We start from the raw sequence: 14,807 nt of genomic DNA, 5'->3' as shown, positions 1-14,807 counted from the left end.
GGAATTGATATTCCAAAAAAATGTTGAGTTTTTTTCAACTCATGAGACAACTTTTGTAGATAGATAGCACCTCAAATTCCCTTTTGAAACTCTTGACATAATTCAGGGAAAATGGTCACTTAAGAAGACATAAAAGTGTCCCAGGACATAAAAGTGTCCCATTACCAACCTAGTGTTAAAGTCCACAAAACAACAATACAATTGCTTGCCTTTCAACCGACTTTCCTCCATGAGAACACGAAGAGTGACAAGATGATCAATGGTGCTATGGCATCGACGAAAACCCGCTTGTCCCTTTGCACGCTTGTCATTCTCTTCAGCCCAATCACTCAATTTCATCTCCATTATGCACCCAAACAACTTTTCCATAAGAGACCCAATCATTATAGTCCGGTAGTTGCTTACATTCTTTACATCCCCTCCTTTATGCAAAGGCTTAACCCAATTAGTACTCCAATCATAAGGCATACCATGTTGAAGTGCAAGGTTGAACATATCACACATCCACTCATGGGTAAAATCTCCCGTCCATTTGATCATCTCCGGCTTGATACCTTGAAGATCTCCCGCTTTGCGAGTGGCCAACTTTTCAAGCCCACCGCATACATCCTCTATAGTAAAAAAAGACGGCATACATGGGAGTGAACCATAAAATGGCATTTTTTTAGTATTTGCTTGCTCATATAATTGCCTACAATGTGTGTACATATCCACTAGACTCAAGTTGGCAAAATTCTCAACCCGCTTGCCTCTCAAGTTTCTCCAAAATCTTCCACATGCATGTGCCTTTTCTTGGACTTGAAATTCTTGTTGCTTTACTTCCCATCTTCTTCTCTTCTTTTGAATCAATGCCTTGTATGTATGCAAATGACTTTGATAGTTGTCTTTGTCCATAGTTGCATCAAGCTTTATCAAGGACTTTCGAGCATCTTGACATTCTTTATCAAACCACCTTTTGCGTGATGTATCTTTGTTGATACCATGGAGATGCTTTATAGCAAAGCATTCTTCCGCACAAGAACAAATAGATTTCTTGAAAGCTTCCCATTTAGTTTCCAATGGTGCATCACATTGAAGCTTTGTCATCCATAAGTTTTGCTCAACCATTTCAATGTACATTGGTGCCCGTTTGAAATCCATACATAGTGATAACTTCTCTTTCCTTTGGCTGAGATTATCATGCTTAGTTGATTCTCCACAGGAAAGGTCAATACATAAGGTGCGATGGTCGGATTCCGGGGTCCATTGACCAAACATAAAACTCTTTATGCAATACATGACGGCTTCAGAGAGTAGCATATAGTCAATCACACTATCCCCATTATGTCTCCTATATGTAAATCCATTGGTTCCACTCCACAAAGATACACCATTGGCAATGAGCATACCCGTGCTATTACACATGTGTAAAAGTAACTTTCCATAGTGATCTGGCTCTTTCTCATCCATTGAAGTACGATCATACAAGTGAACTTCCTCCAACTCCCTTGAAATGTATGGCATATCAAATTGTTGAGTATCATGTTGCTTAGAGAGAGAGAGAGAGAGAGAGAGAGAGAGAGAGAGAGAGAGAGAGAGAGAGAGAGAGAGAGAGAGAGAGAGAGAGAGAGAGAGAGAGTTTGTGTGTGTGTGTGTGTGTGTTTTGATGTGCTTTGGAGAGAGAGAGAGAGAGAGAGAGAGAGAGAGAGAGAGAGAGAGAGAGAGAGAGAGAGAGAGAGAGACTTGACATTGATTCCTGATGAATAGGATTAAGGTGCAGTAGGCAGAAGAGAGGAAAACCGAACCCAGAGCTTTTGCCAGGATTCCAACCTTTACAGGCTCAGTTGCTTAGCACTTTTGCCAAATGAACTTTTGACTTTTGTCAGGACTTTGATGAAGAAGAGTCAATCTGTGAAGATGAGTCAGACAGGTCGGCTAGCCAAGAGGATCCTCACCCTACAAGGTTCCCTCACCCTCTACAATACTTGTCAAGAAAAATACCAGAAAGAGGAATATAGACTTCGCAGATGCTGCACATCTCCCAGCAAGCAGTCCTCGTGCAAGTAAAGACAGTTGTAATTGATAAGAGGCTGTTCGATTTTGCAGCATCGCGTGGTGCTGGGGATAAATATGATCTAGTTCATTCTATGCTTAACCCAAAATTTGATATTGAAGACTTTTTAGCTCAGCACAATGAATTCTTGCAGCGCCATAGAGATCAATTTGAACTTATGGTGCATGTAGGGAGGGTTGTTCTACCCAGTATGGTTGTGGTTCATTTAAATGACTACGGTGGCAAAGGATAGGGACTGAAGAAGTATATGGAATTACCACTTGCTTGCCGACATTCACTTGCCCTTTACACCAAAAAGAGTGAAAACTTATTCAAGAATCCTTTGGCTTCATGATTTACCTAAACAACCTATTTGGATTCCTCATGCAGAATCCTGATGAGGTGATAGAGGAGCAGGATGCAGTACCAGAAAAAGAATACGAGGAGACAACACACATATAAGAAGTTGAGGAGGTTGAAGATACAGTCGACCTTGAGGTTGAGGAATTGAAGTTCAAATAAATAAGATGCTCTCTGTGAAGACAACATAAATCAAACTACCCTTGGATGTCAGTAACTTCACTGAGAAGCATGCTCAGATGATGTTGCCTACTGTGCCTGAGTTCAAGATTGGAGACATGACCTATATCTTTTTACATGATGTGCAAAGCATCTTTTATTTAAGGGAAGACTTCTCCCTGACTATCATTTCCAGAATCCAAGAGGAGAGGAGTGTATTTGTTTCAGAGGATAGTAGTGATGATGAGCCAATGGAAACATCCAACAATCCAATGGAATGCCTCCAAAGTTGCTTTGAGAAAGATGAAAAATACAAGGAGACACTACTGGACGAAGCCACCTATTCGTTACAAGGGTGATGTGCCAAAAAACAAAATTGAACCTTCAAAATCTTGATACACTTCAAGTAGCAATTGTATTAAGAGCACATATTACAGAAATATTGAAATTTTGTACAATGTTATCCACTTAGAGTATCTTTCTCCACTTGTGGTTCACATACACCATTGTATCTCTCCACCTTCGTTGACCTTCACGAGCACTGGAGTTGTTGTATGCCATTGATCTTTTAATTTTATTTTGTTGTAAATGTCTGATGGCTTGTGCTATTGCTAAAGAGGCCAAGACTTCTTTTTCCTGCATTCGATGAATGATTCTACGATAGAACCATTCAAATAGTTCTCTCAAACTGTTAGCCTTGATTCGAGAGCCGCCATGTCGTGTGTGCCTGAAATAGGCATTTCTGGCCATGTAATGAGACTTTTCCATCCCTTCGGTATTCCATATGGCCGGGTTTCCATACTTTTGTATAAAATATGGTAAATGATTGAAAATGATGTGCTAGATATGAAAACAGATTACTTAGAATGTTTTACACTCACATAATTACACATAAAAGAGAATCAAAATACACAATAATACCATGTAGTGAGTAATCTGGGTGTCTGTCCATGCTGTCTTGAATGATTTCTTGAGAAGGTTGAGATTCTCCTTGAACTTGTTTATATCACCTTGTGACCAGTCATCTTTGTCGCACATAAAAAATAGCATGTCTATCGATCGCCAAACCTCAGCCTTCGCGTTACGACTAGTTGGTTCTTGATCTTTGACTGCAATTTGTATCTTTTTCCAGCTCTGATACTCTAACATGCTAACATAAGATGTGTTATATATTCTTCCATGCTTTGTTAGCTTCGGATCTCATATTCCTAGGGGTTTAGATTAAAACCTCCGTGCCTTCACCCCACTAATGGATGGTTTGCATGGGACATCCTTCTTAGCAGTTGATCTCTTTTCATCCCACTGGATTTTCACATTGCCACCATGAAGCCCTATATGTGACAGTACCAATTCTAAGCACTGCAGGGCCATCTATCGCTCTGCCGAGTTCTTGATTTTCCAAGAAAACCCGATATATAAGTAGACCAATTTCTCCACAATTCTACAAAGGGCATGCATTGTACAGATGTGGACATTCACAAGTGGTATTTTCAAAACCGGTTGAAAAGCAGGGTCCCCAATGTGACGTCTTGGAGATTTTCTCCACCACTTTGGGTCCGTGATCTTTGCAGGCTCCATGCAGAACAAACACGGCGACTTTGCCATTTCACCCATTCCACAATTATACATGCACTTTTATGTTTTGCGGTCATCTGCAAGATGCCACTGAACTTGAAAGTCTACCCTTCCATCTAGACATAGTACCTCTCCCTGGTTAGTCTATCGATCAATCACCTCTGGAACATTAGTTTGATGGAACACCCAATATAGAATGTCATGATCTTCTTTCTTTACCTGCAACACAAAATAAATGAGACTTAAGTAGATGTGAACATTTGAGCTCAGCTGAGAATCTCGCTTACCTCAAAAGCACCAAGCCACCATATGTTAGATTCTGATTGAACACTAAAATACAAAGGATCATCAGTGGGACACTTTGAGAGGGCTGATCTATTCGTTAAAGTAATAGTAACACGCTCTAGCTTCTTGTCTTTAACAAGCTCACACTCATCCAATTTCAACACAAAATGTAATACCCCTCGTGACTCTTCAAATGATGTTGTAAAACTCCACCATTCTCTTCTGCAACATCTGCAGGTCTACAAAAATATTATTGAACTCATCATATGCTATGTTTGCTCCACGGCCACTGTAAGTTGCTTTAATATGAAACGGCTATCCAAGATATTCTCCTTGTGCGTCGTTAAGTTGAAGCCTCTCTTTCCAAACACTTGAGGCTGATGGTATAAAAAGTCTGGACTTTATTCCCTTCTTAACAAAGATGGATGAGACGGATTTCTGTATAGCCGATTATCCTCTTTTGCTTACACCAAGTGAATCAAGTGTGCCTTGTATCTATTTTGCAGGCACTGAGTTCTCTGAAATAAAGCGGTCCACTACATTTCATTGTAGGACCTTAAACTTCTTGTCATGTACTATATCTGCTACAAGGATTCTACGTTTAAGTGGCTTCAATCTCTTTCCTATATTGGCTTTGGGGTCAATGTTTTCCTTGTCAAGATATATTGAATCTCTACATGAAGACAATGCATAAGTAAATAATAGAAAATTTACTTAATTAACACTATTTAGACACATGAAAATAATGCATAACTAGAAAAACAAAAAATTTACTTAACTAAGACTATTTAGTCAACCAAGAAGCATCACCTCAATGCTCAGATTCTTTTCTTAAGACCTTCGGATGCAACCTGCAATGTTTCAAGATTGCGCAATTTCTTCTTTCGGATACAACCACCCAAGATGGTGTCCTTCATTTGACAACTTTGTACCTTTCCTTTCAGTTCCTGTACCTTTGTTTTTTGTTGCAAAATGGTAACTTGATTTGTAGAATGCAAATGTCAAAGACAAACAATCTCACATTGTTGAGCTTGTAGAATGCACTTGTAAGTTTCAGCTTGCCTTGTAAGAGATTTACAATAACCCAGAAGGCCGTTTTCTCCATCACGAGCAAAGGTCAATAAGCTTGTAGGATTGAAAAATGCTGGAGACGCATTAGTCATTGGATTCTTAGGATAGAGAGAGCCTCTCGTCCAGATATCTATGTGTTTAGCTCCCTGAGCTCTGAGCGTGTCTATGGATGCAGGAGGTATATGTGTGTTTGTTTTACTCCGTTTAATCAATGGTTGGTACTCATTGTCCAAATCAATGTGAAGGTGATATTTGGCTCGTTTCTGCGTAACATTTGTGCCGTTTGAGGAGTGCGTCATTAGCCAAAGGTGAAGGTTTAATGAAAAGTGCGTAGTTGCTGCGGCTTCGTCCCTCCATGTTAGCCGCGTTCCCTCCATGTTGACGAGGTTCATTCAATGCAACTGAAAATAAAATTATCCCTCAATCATTATGGACGAATGTTCAGAAGGGTAAAGACTCTACTAAAAGTACACTTTTTGAACTTTTACAATGACAGACCCGCCTCTATTATTCGCCATATTTTCTAGAGAGAGAGTTTTAAAAATACATTTTCTTAGAAGGCCCTCAAAATGACCTCCGAAATTTCCTAATGCCTCTTCATTTCACAAATCTTCAAGTACCATTGCTTGCCAATGTCCATAGTGTTGGATAGAGATCCTAGAATGACCAATAATTTCTAGAAGGGTCTCTTTGAGAATTTAGGGACAAGGCTATATTTCTCTTCAGCCTATCACAGAAAACGGATGGTCAAAGTGAAATAGCTAGCTAACCTAACAATTCTTGATATACTAAAAGCCTATGTAACGAAAGTAGATCAAAGGTCTGATCAACGGGAGAAGTACTTACTCTTAGTGGAGTATGCCTACAATAACATTGTACATACTTCCACGGGAAAAGCACCTTTTGTGGTAATTGAGGGAAGATAAAAAAGTCCCCTGCTACTTAAGGTAGACGAGAAGATCTTCGCTGCAGATGAGTATAGCCGAGACCTAAAAGAATCTTTCCAAAAGATTAAGGATGCTATCACTATCTCAAAGAAAATGCAAAAGGCTGCTCCTGCTGATAAGCACAGAAGAGCCCAAGCCTTTAAAGAAAATGATTAGGTATTACTTAAATTTCCCAAGGCTCGATTAAGGCACATGACGGGAAATAATCCTATGGGACACCAAAAGTACTATGCTAAGTTAGCAAAAAGGTACTATGGTCCCTTCTAGATTCTTCAACCAATCAATGAGATGGCTTACCAACTCAAGTTGCCCAGCCATTGGCTCATACACAATGCTTTTCATGTGATCCTACTAAAGCCTCACAAGGGAGAGCCACCTCAAGAACCAACTATTAAAGACCCACCGGAGATTGAGGACCAAGTAGAGGTGCTGCAGCCCGAGTCCATTCTCTGACATGAAGACAACGTATTAAGAGGCAATAAGACTATAGAATGATATCATATTAAGTTTAAGAATTATCCTTTTGAAGATGCTAGATGGATGCAAGGCATACAATGAAAGGATAACCTAAACCTTGTCAATGCTTACAATGCTTCCCTAGAGTAAGCAAATGTACAAATGTTTAAAATGAGCAAAGTTTTTGTCTTATAAGACTCTCTTTTTATTTATTGTGCACAAAAATGAAGTAGTATGCCTGCTTAGAATCAAGTTTGTGGAGACGACGTCTCCCAAACACCAAGTAGAGCTTGTTACTCTACTATGGAAGATTGATAGGACTAATGTGCAAACATGCTTGCGACAGCTTAGTCTCTCAAGCGCCAAATGGACTAGTCATCCATTTTGGAACGATGTTGTAGGGTAAGATAGGGATCCTCTACCCGCTAGAAAAAGGAATAATGAATAGGCTTTATCTTCTCTACCTCATAGTCGAGGACGACTATGATTTCAAAAGAGAGGTAATGTTATAATAACTAATATCTAATTCTCCTAAATGATTTCAAGAGAGAGGTAATGTCATAATAACTAATATCTAATTCTCCTAAATGATTTTCTCATGTTAAACTGATCATTTAATATGGGGAAGTACCAGAGGAGAAAAAGCTAGAATATTGGTTAAGCTGGTAGACTGGCCACAATAGGGATCTAAAGGAGGGAAAATAGGGATCCAAAGGGGGGGCCATCTACAAAAGAGCAATGTGCAACAATGGGCTTTAAAGACCCTAAGGTTCAGCCCATTAAGACTTCCAAAATGCTAAGGTTCCAAAAATCAAAGGTTGTGTCCAATGGTCAAGCTTATAAAAATTGGATGCTTTGTGTGTGTACAAAAAAGACTTCATGCTTCCTACATAGGAGGGGGCGAGACTTGCAAGTAGGGGATGAGAGAGAATCACACACACACACACACACACACACACACACACACATACACACACACACACACACACACACACACACACACACACACACACACACACACACACACACACGCACGCACGCACACACACACACTCACAAGCTTCCTTTTCACAAAGGGAATGAGGGACACATGTCAGCTCCCTAGCCCAGATGCCCACAAGGTGCACTCAAATCCTATTGGATGGCCATGGAGGTGGACCAATGAGAATTAGGCTAGAGTAAACCTAGTTTAATTCATTTAAAAACAATTAATAAAATAATGGCCATGGAGGTGCCAGGCTTTGGCAATTTCCCTACGGGACCCGTCGGGCTTTTGCATTTTCCCTATGGGCCCGCCAGGAAAACTCTAAATCCCGGCGGGCTGTAGCTTAATATATAGTTGAGGGCCCTAATCGGGCCCGTTGGGTGTTTTTTATTGAGCCACACACACACACACACACACACACACACACACACACACACACACACACACACACACACACACACACACACACACACACACACACACACACACACACAATCGTGATGGTGCAGTTGAATATCCAATGCAATGAGCAAGCAAGAAGTAGAGTTAGGATGAAGCTCACACTCTCTCTCTTTATCTCTCACACACGGTCAATGACACCTTAAAACTTTGATTATGATTAAGTTCTCTTTACAAAATGACCTAGGTACCTTATATACTAAGGCTACCATAGGTTAAATCAAAATAGAGTTCAAGGAATCAAATGGATTTGAATTTACAATCTGGAAGTACCATTGCACCTCGGCTTCTACAACTAGAATAAGTACTCATTATAAATGATGTTTTTAACCATAATCCGCATCATTTCATAACTATCAAAAAATAAGACTTTGGTATGGAAGTTGAGTTAAGTCGTGTTGTTGACCCATGGTTCAACACTCCCCTCCTTCGAATTCATGTCGTCCTTGACATGACCTCATTGTCAATGTCGGTGCGGTCTTTGTTGTCATTTTGCTTTCTTGTGCTTTATGCCCTTCACATCCAAACCCCGAGTTGCAACATCTGTTGTTGTCATTATAGGGCTATTGCTAGATCTAAATTCAGAAAGAAGCCAATCTCATTTATCTTGACTCTTATCATCATGGATAGATAAAGCTGCAAATTCATCCATTGGAAGTTTTCTAGTAACTTGCTTCTGTAAATCTGGCAATTTTGGGTATTTCTCATTCTCAAAACTAACTTCTAAAATCTGTAGAATTGAATGACTATCTTTTAGAGCTTATGAACCAATGACAACTTTGTAAGGATTCTGAAGAAATTGTCTAGCTAAACCTTCTACTTGTTTAGGCCAAGTTATACTCCAATGCTAAGTCTCTTTGTCAGGCCAAATCTGGGAGATAATTTTTATGATTTGAGATTCAAAACCATGTTTGCTAAGGTCTTTTTAATGATTTGACTTCTTCGTATCACTTGTGCTTACATTTTTCTCCATTGCTTTCAATTTAATACTGCAGACATAAGAACTAGATGTTCAGTTAAAATAAATAAATAAAACTTTTCAATATATATTAGAAAAACAATCACTAAGAAAGCAATCAAATCTACAACGGATCTGATGGTAAACCTGGTGGCCACTAGATCTATAGCGGAAGAAAACAAAGTGGTCTGGGTTCATCTAGCGGACGATCTCTCATCACAAAGTGAATTGAGTTCGAACCTAATAGCAAGGAGATCTAGCTCCACCTCGTAGGGGAAGCGGGATTTAACCTATGTAGCGATCCTAAGACCCACCTTCCAAGAGGAGAGAAACCTCGAGTGCCTTTTTCCCCATGTTTCAGAGGCACGTACTCTCGAGATTTCACCGCTCTAGGGCCAATGAGTATTACTAATATCGAAGTAAGCACAATGGGGACAGAGAGTTCCCGACCCATCGGGACCACCCATCTCGTAGGCATTGCCAACCTGAGCCAAGCCCCCACTTTCCACCCCCACACTCACACTTCTTTGTGTGACCTAATTACTACCACAAAGGTTGTTCAACATAAAGTTTCCTTGTTTAATTCCGAATCACATTGTTCGTTAAGACAGCCCTTCAACCAGTATTGCAAACAGTACCAAGACAGAATTCTAGTAAAAACTCTACTCAAACTTATTCATAAAAGTTCCAATGTTCTGGAGGTACAACATCGCCCCTCCAGCGAGAGTTCACTCCTCCCGTTGTCGCCTAGCTGCCCATACAACTAGGTATGTCCACCGCATAGAAAGCACGTCATGGACACTCCCACCGCATAGAAAGCAAGACGTGGGTTCCCATCGCATAGAAAGCAAGTCGTGGGTATCCACCGCATAGAAAGCAAGTCGTGGATTCCAGAGTCCTTAACGAGGAACTCTGCCCCCTGTGATCAGTAGGGGGGTCAGGACTGATTCAACATTGGAATTAAAATGAACATGTCGAGCTAAATTTTCCCTAGCAGACATTCTTTCCTATTGCAAACAGCATACCCATCAAACATTACCTTCCTACTTTAGAACTTAATGTACAATGATTTCAATGCCGAGGTTTCCGTCGGATTTCTCCAACATGTTCGGGGATATTTTCATTCCTAACTAAACGTGTGCAATGTTAAATTAAACAACTTGAATAAAAATATGATCTACCTCTTCCACTTCTTCATTGATGGCCCGTGAGATGGCCGGTATTTGTTCCTCCATAGGAGCTTTCCCCTTTCTGTTGACATTACTCGTTCCTGCCTCACGATCGTGGGCACCATCGAAGGGCGTCTTCTTAACCGGGGCCATTTCTCACTACTTTAAATGATTAGCTTGGAGAAAGAGCTAAGGTTCGCAAGCATCATAACAGTCCAATGGGTAGATTAGTGACATCAATTAATTTCTCCTATCTGAGAGATCTAGATTTCTTTCATAAAGCAATCATTAAGGATGGCACATAATCCTATGGGAACCGGCTCTAAGATAATTATTCGGCTTACATGATTAAGAATAATTAGGATTTCACTATTGGAATTACCAGAGAATTGAATTAAGTATGTTTAAACTATTTCCTGGCAAATAGATGATGCAGATTTACCTTAGGCATATGTGTGAGGAAAACCAATTCTTAGAGTCTTAATGACAGATTAATTCCTCCTTAATTACATCTTAATGCATAAGAGAATGAATTCAATTAAGCTTCATTGTTAATGAGTGATTAAAAGAGTGATTCTCTTCAATCTACACAATTACTAGCTTACCGATTAATTACTATGCTACCTAGAGAGAGAAAATTCTTATAATTATGTTCTAATCATTAACCGAGAGTGATGAATGGCTGATAATTCAGCTATGGAATGTTGATTACATAATAGAATATGGATAAGGAGAATTTAGAGAGTAGTCATAGAGAATTACGACTAGGTATAAGCATAATAGACGAGAAATTTAGATGGTAATGAAAAAGGATTTGCAGAAAGCATTAATTAAACTGTGGTTACCGTGATTAAGGGCTGATAATCCTCTTGATTCTCTGATCTAATCGAGCTTCTTGAGGCGAGAATTCGACAGCACCTCCCTCCTTGCTTCCCCTTCAAAAGGTGTGTGTTCCGGCAGCACCGTCCCAGAGTGTGCCGTAGGTGTGTGTGTGTTTGCAATGTTTGTGTGTGAGCATATGTGTGTGTGTGTGTGTGTGTGTGTATGTGTGTGTGTGTGTGTGTGTGTGTGTGCAGGTCTTTAAATAGGCCACCTCAGGCTGAAAATCGATCTGGGTTGCTAAATGCATCTGGGAGCTTCTCCAGTTAAGCATGGCAAGTCCAGTTCCCTGCCCACCAAGTGTTAGGTTGGCTTGGTTAACTGGTTCTGAGACTGAGCTACTGGTTTGGAAACTCTCCTAGGATTCCCACAAAGCAAGAGGGCACCCCCTAGCTGCTAAAGCTGATCTGGAGTGGGTTGGAACCTGTTCCCACACAGTCCCGGGCCCTCGGTACCTCCCCTGATAATTTTTAGGAAAATTGGTTCTAGGCTAAAACGGGTCATACGAGTCGGATTTTGATGCCGAAAATTGCTATAGCAAGCTCTAACTAAGGCGTGCTGGCCCGAGTACCTGCCATATTTAACAGCCCCCGGGGTCTGAAATGCATTTTTTTGAAATTCGGGGTACGGGTGCAGTTTTTCGAGACGATCAAAACTAGACGGGTCGGGTGACCAAAAAATTACTATTTTTGGAATCTTTTTACAAAAATTATTTTAATTCTCATTTCGGAGATTTAAAACATTCTAAACATCATGGCACTGACAGAATCTGGAAAACTGCTAAAAATAGTAACTTATTCCATTATTTTCATTTCAAGGTACAATGGTGTTCTTTTTGATCGGGGTCGGAGACCTTACAACCTCCCCAACGTGGAAAATTGAGATGTCCTCATCTCAAGAATGTGCTTGGGTAATCCTTTATAAGCGTTGGTTCGCCCTCCCAAGTTGCATCTTCTTCAGGGTAATCCTTACACTTTACCAGATGCTCCGTGATAGTTCTGTTGCGTAACTTCCTTTCCCTTGTTTCCAGTACGTAGTAAGGTTGGAGCTCGAGAACTCCTTGTGCTGGCATGACTATAGGATCTGAGTCCAGGAATTGATCAGGGTTAGGAATATAGGGTTTGAGTAAGCTGACGTGGAATACATCATGAACCTTCAAGTTTGCAGGTAACTTTAGCTTGTAGGCTTGGTCACTCACAACCTTAACGATCTCGAATGGTCCACAATACCTTGGGCTTAACTTCTTATATCTGCCTAGAGATAAGTTGCTTTTCTTTGGTCGGACTCGCAGAAAAGCCTTATCTCCTTCTTTGAAAGTTCTTTCCGAACGGTTCTTATCTGCATAGTGCTTCTGTCTATCCTGAGCGGCCTGAATGTCCTGGCGAATAGCCCTAGTCTGTGCTTCCATATCCTCTAACATCTTTCTAGAGGCTTCTACCCTGATGGTTGGATCTGAGAAGTTCAGTGGTGCTAAACAGTCCTGTCCATAAAGAGCTTTGAAAGGTGACATTCCAATGCTTCTGTGTTCGGAAGAGTTGTAAGCATATTCCACCAAAGGTAGATATTGTAACCACTTCTTTTGCTCTTGCGAACAATAGGCTCTGAGAATATCCTCGATGACTTGATTAACTCCCTCAGTTTGCCCATCTGTCTGTGGATGATATGCTGTACTAAAGGCTAATTGTGACCCAATAGATTGGAAAAGAGAAGTCCAAAATTTCGATGTAAACTTGGCATCTCTATCGCTGACGATACGCTTGGGTAGACCATGTAACCTAAAAATCTCCTTGATGAATACCTGACTAAGATCTGAAGCAGTAAAGGTTGTCTTTGCGGGTATTAGATGACCCACTTTTGTGAGCATATCAACAACCACGAAAACAGAATCATAACCTCCTCTAGAAGGTAATCCTGTAAAAAAATCCATACTGATGCATTCCCATTTCATTTGGGGTATGTCAAGAGGTTGAAGTTGCCTTGGTAATTTGATTCTTTTGGCCTTTATCCGCTGACAAGAAAGACATTGCCTCACATAGCGAAGTATGTCCCCTTCAAAAAATAACTCCTCCTGACAGCATGAAGAGTCTTAGCATAGCCTGGATGTCCGGATGTAGGGCTATCGTGCGCTTCATACAAAATGGCCTTCTTTAAGGCTGGATCTCTGGGTACATAGAGTCTATGTCTGTAGTAAAGACATCCTCCCATAAGAGAGTAATCTTTAGCTTCAGGCATCTTATTCTGCTGGACTAGAGATACTATACGTTGGTACTCTGGATCTACCAAGGTTGCTTCTTTGATTCTATCCCAGATAGGGTTATTTGGAATAGAGATAGCTCCGAGAAAGGATTTTCGGCTAAGACCATCTGCAACTACATTTTCCTTTCCTGGTCTATACTTTATGTCTAGGTCATATTCCTGTAATAGCTCTATCCATCGTCGTTGTCGCATATTGAGAATAGGTTGAGTAAAAATCCATTTTAAGCTCTTGTGGTCTATAACCAGCTGAAACTTGTGTTCGAGAAGATAATGTCTACATAACTTCAGCGCATGAATAACTGCTAGAGGTTCCAAATCATGAGTAGGATAATTCTTCTCATGATCTCTCAGCTTTCGCGAAGTATACGCCATTGGTCTTCCTTCTTGAGTAAGAACTCCGCCTAGAGCGAATTTTCTAGCGTCGGTCGCTACTTCAAATTCCTTACTGAAATCTGGAAGCTTTAAAATAGGAGCTGAGACCAAGAACTCCTTTAGTTTAGCAAAGCTAGACTCATGCTCGGTCTTCCATTCGATCCTCATTCCTTTCTTCAGGAGTTTCATCAAAGGTGCAGCAATACGTGCATAATCCTTGACAAAAATCTTGTACCATCCCGTTATTCCAAGAAATCCTCTTACTTCACTGACGGTGGATGGTTGAGGCCAATCAACGATGTCCTTGAACTTGTCTGGGTCCACTGAAATCCCCTCAGCTGATATGACAAATCCAAGATAGTGGACTTTAGGCCAGCAAAAAGTGCACTTGCTCTCTTTAGCGTAAAGTTGGTGTTTTCGGAGAAGATCAAGTTCTTCGTGATCTGCCTCGTTCTTAGAGTAGATCGGAATGTCATCAAAGAAAACCAAGACAAAATCATCCAGGTAAGGTCTGAAAATATCCTGCATAAGTCGATTGAAGCTTGCAGGAGCATTTGTTAGACCAAAAGACATTACTGTGAACTCGTAGTGCCCATACCTAGTATTGAAAGCCGTCTTTGGAATATCTGATTCCTTGATCCTGATTTGGTAATATCCTGACCTTAGATCTATCTTCATAAATATTTTGGTGCCGTGGAGCCTGTCCAAGAGTTCGTCAATCCTTGGAATTGGATACTTGTTCTTGACGGTTACCTGGTTCAGTCCATGATAGTCTATGCATAGCCTTAAGGTTCCATCCTTCTTCTTCTGAAAAAGAACTGGAGCACCCCAAGGAGAAGTACTC

The sequence above is a fragment of the Adiantum capillus-veneris genome, chromosome 16 (genome assembly GCF_014529385.1).
Source record: "Adiantum capillus-veneris isolate H3 chromosome 16, ASM1452938v2, whole genome shotgun sequence".
In the NCBI taxonomy this organism is placed as follows: Eukaryota; Viridiplantae; Streptophyta; class Polypodiopsida; order Polypodiales; family Pteridaceae; genus Adiantum; species Adiantum capillus-veneris.
The sequence above is the reverse complement of the archived record's forward strand: the minus strand, read 5'-3'. Positions refer to the sequence as shown.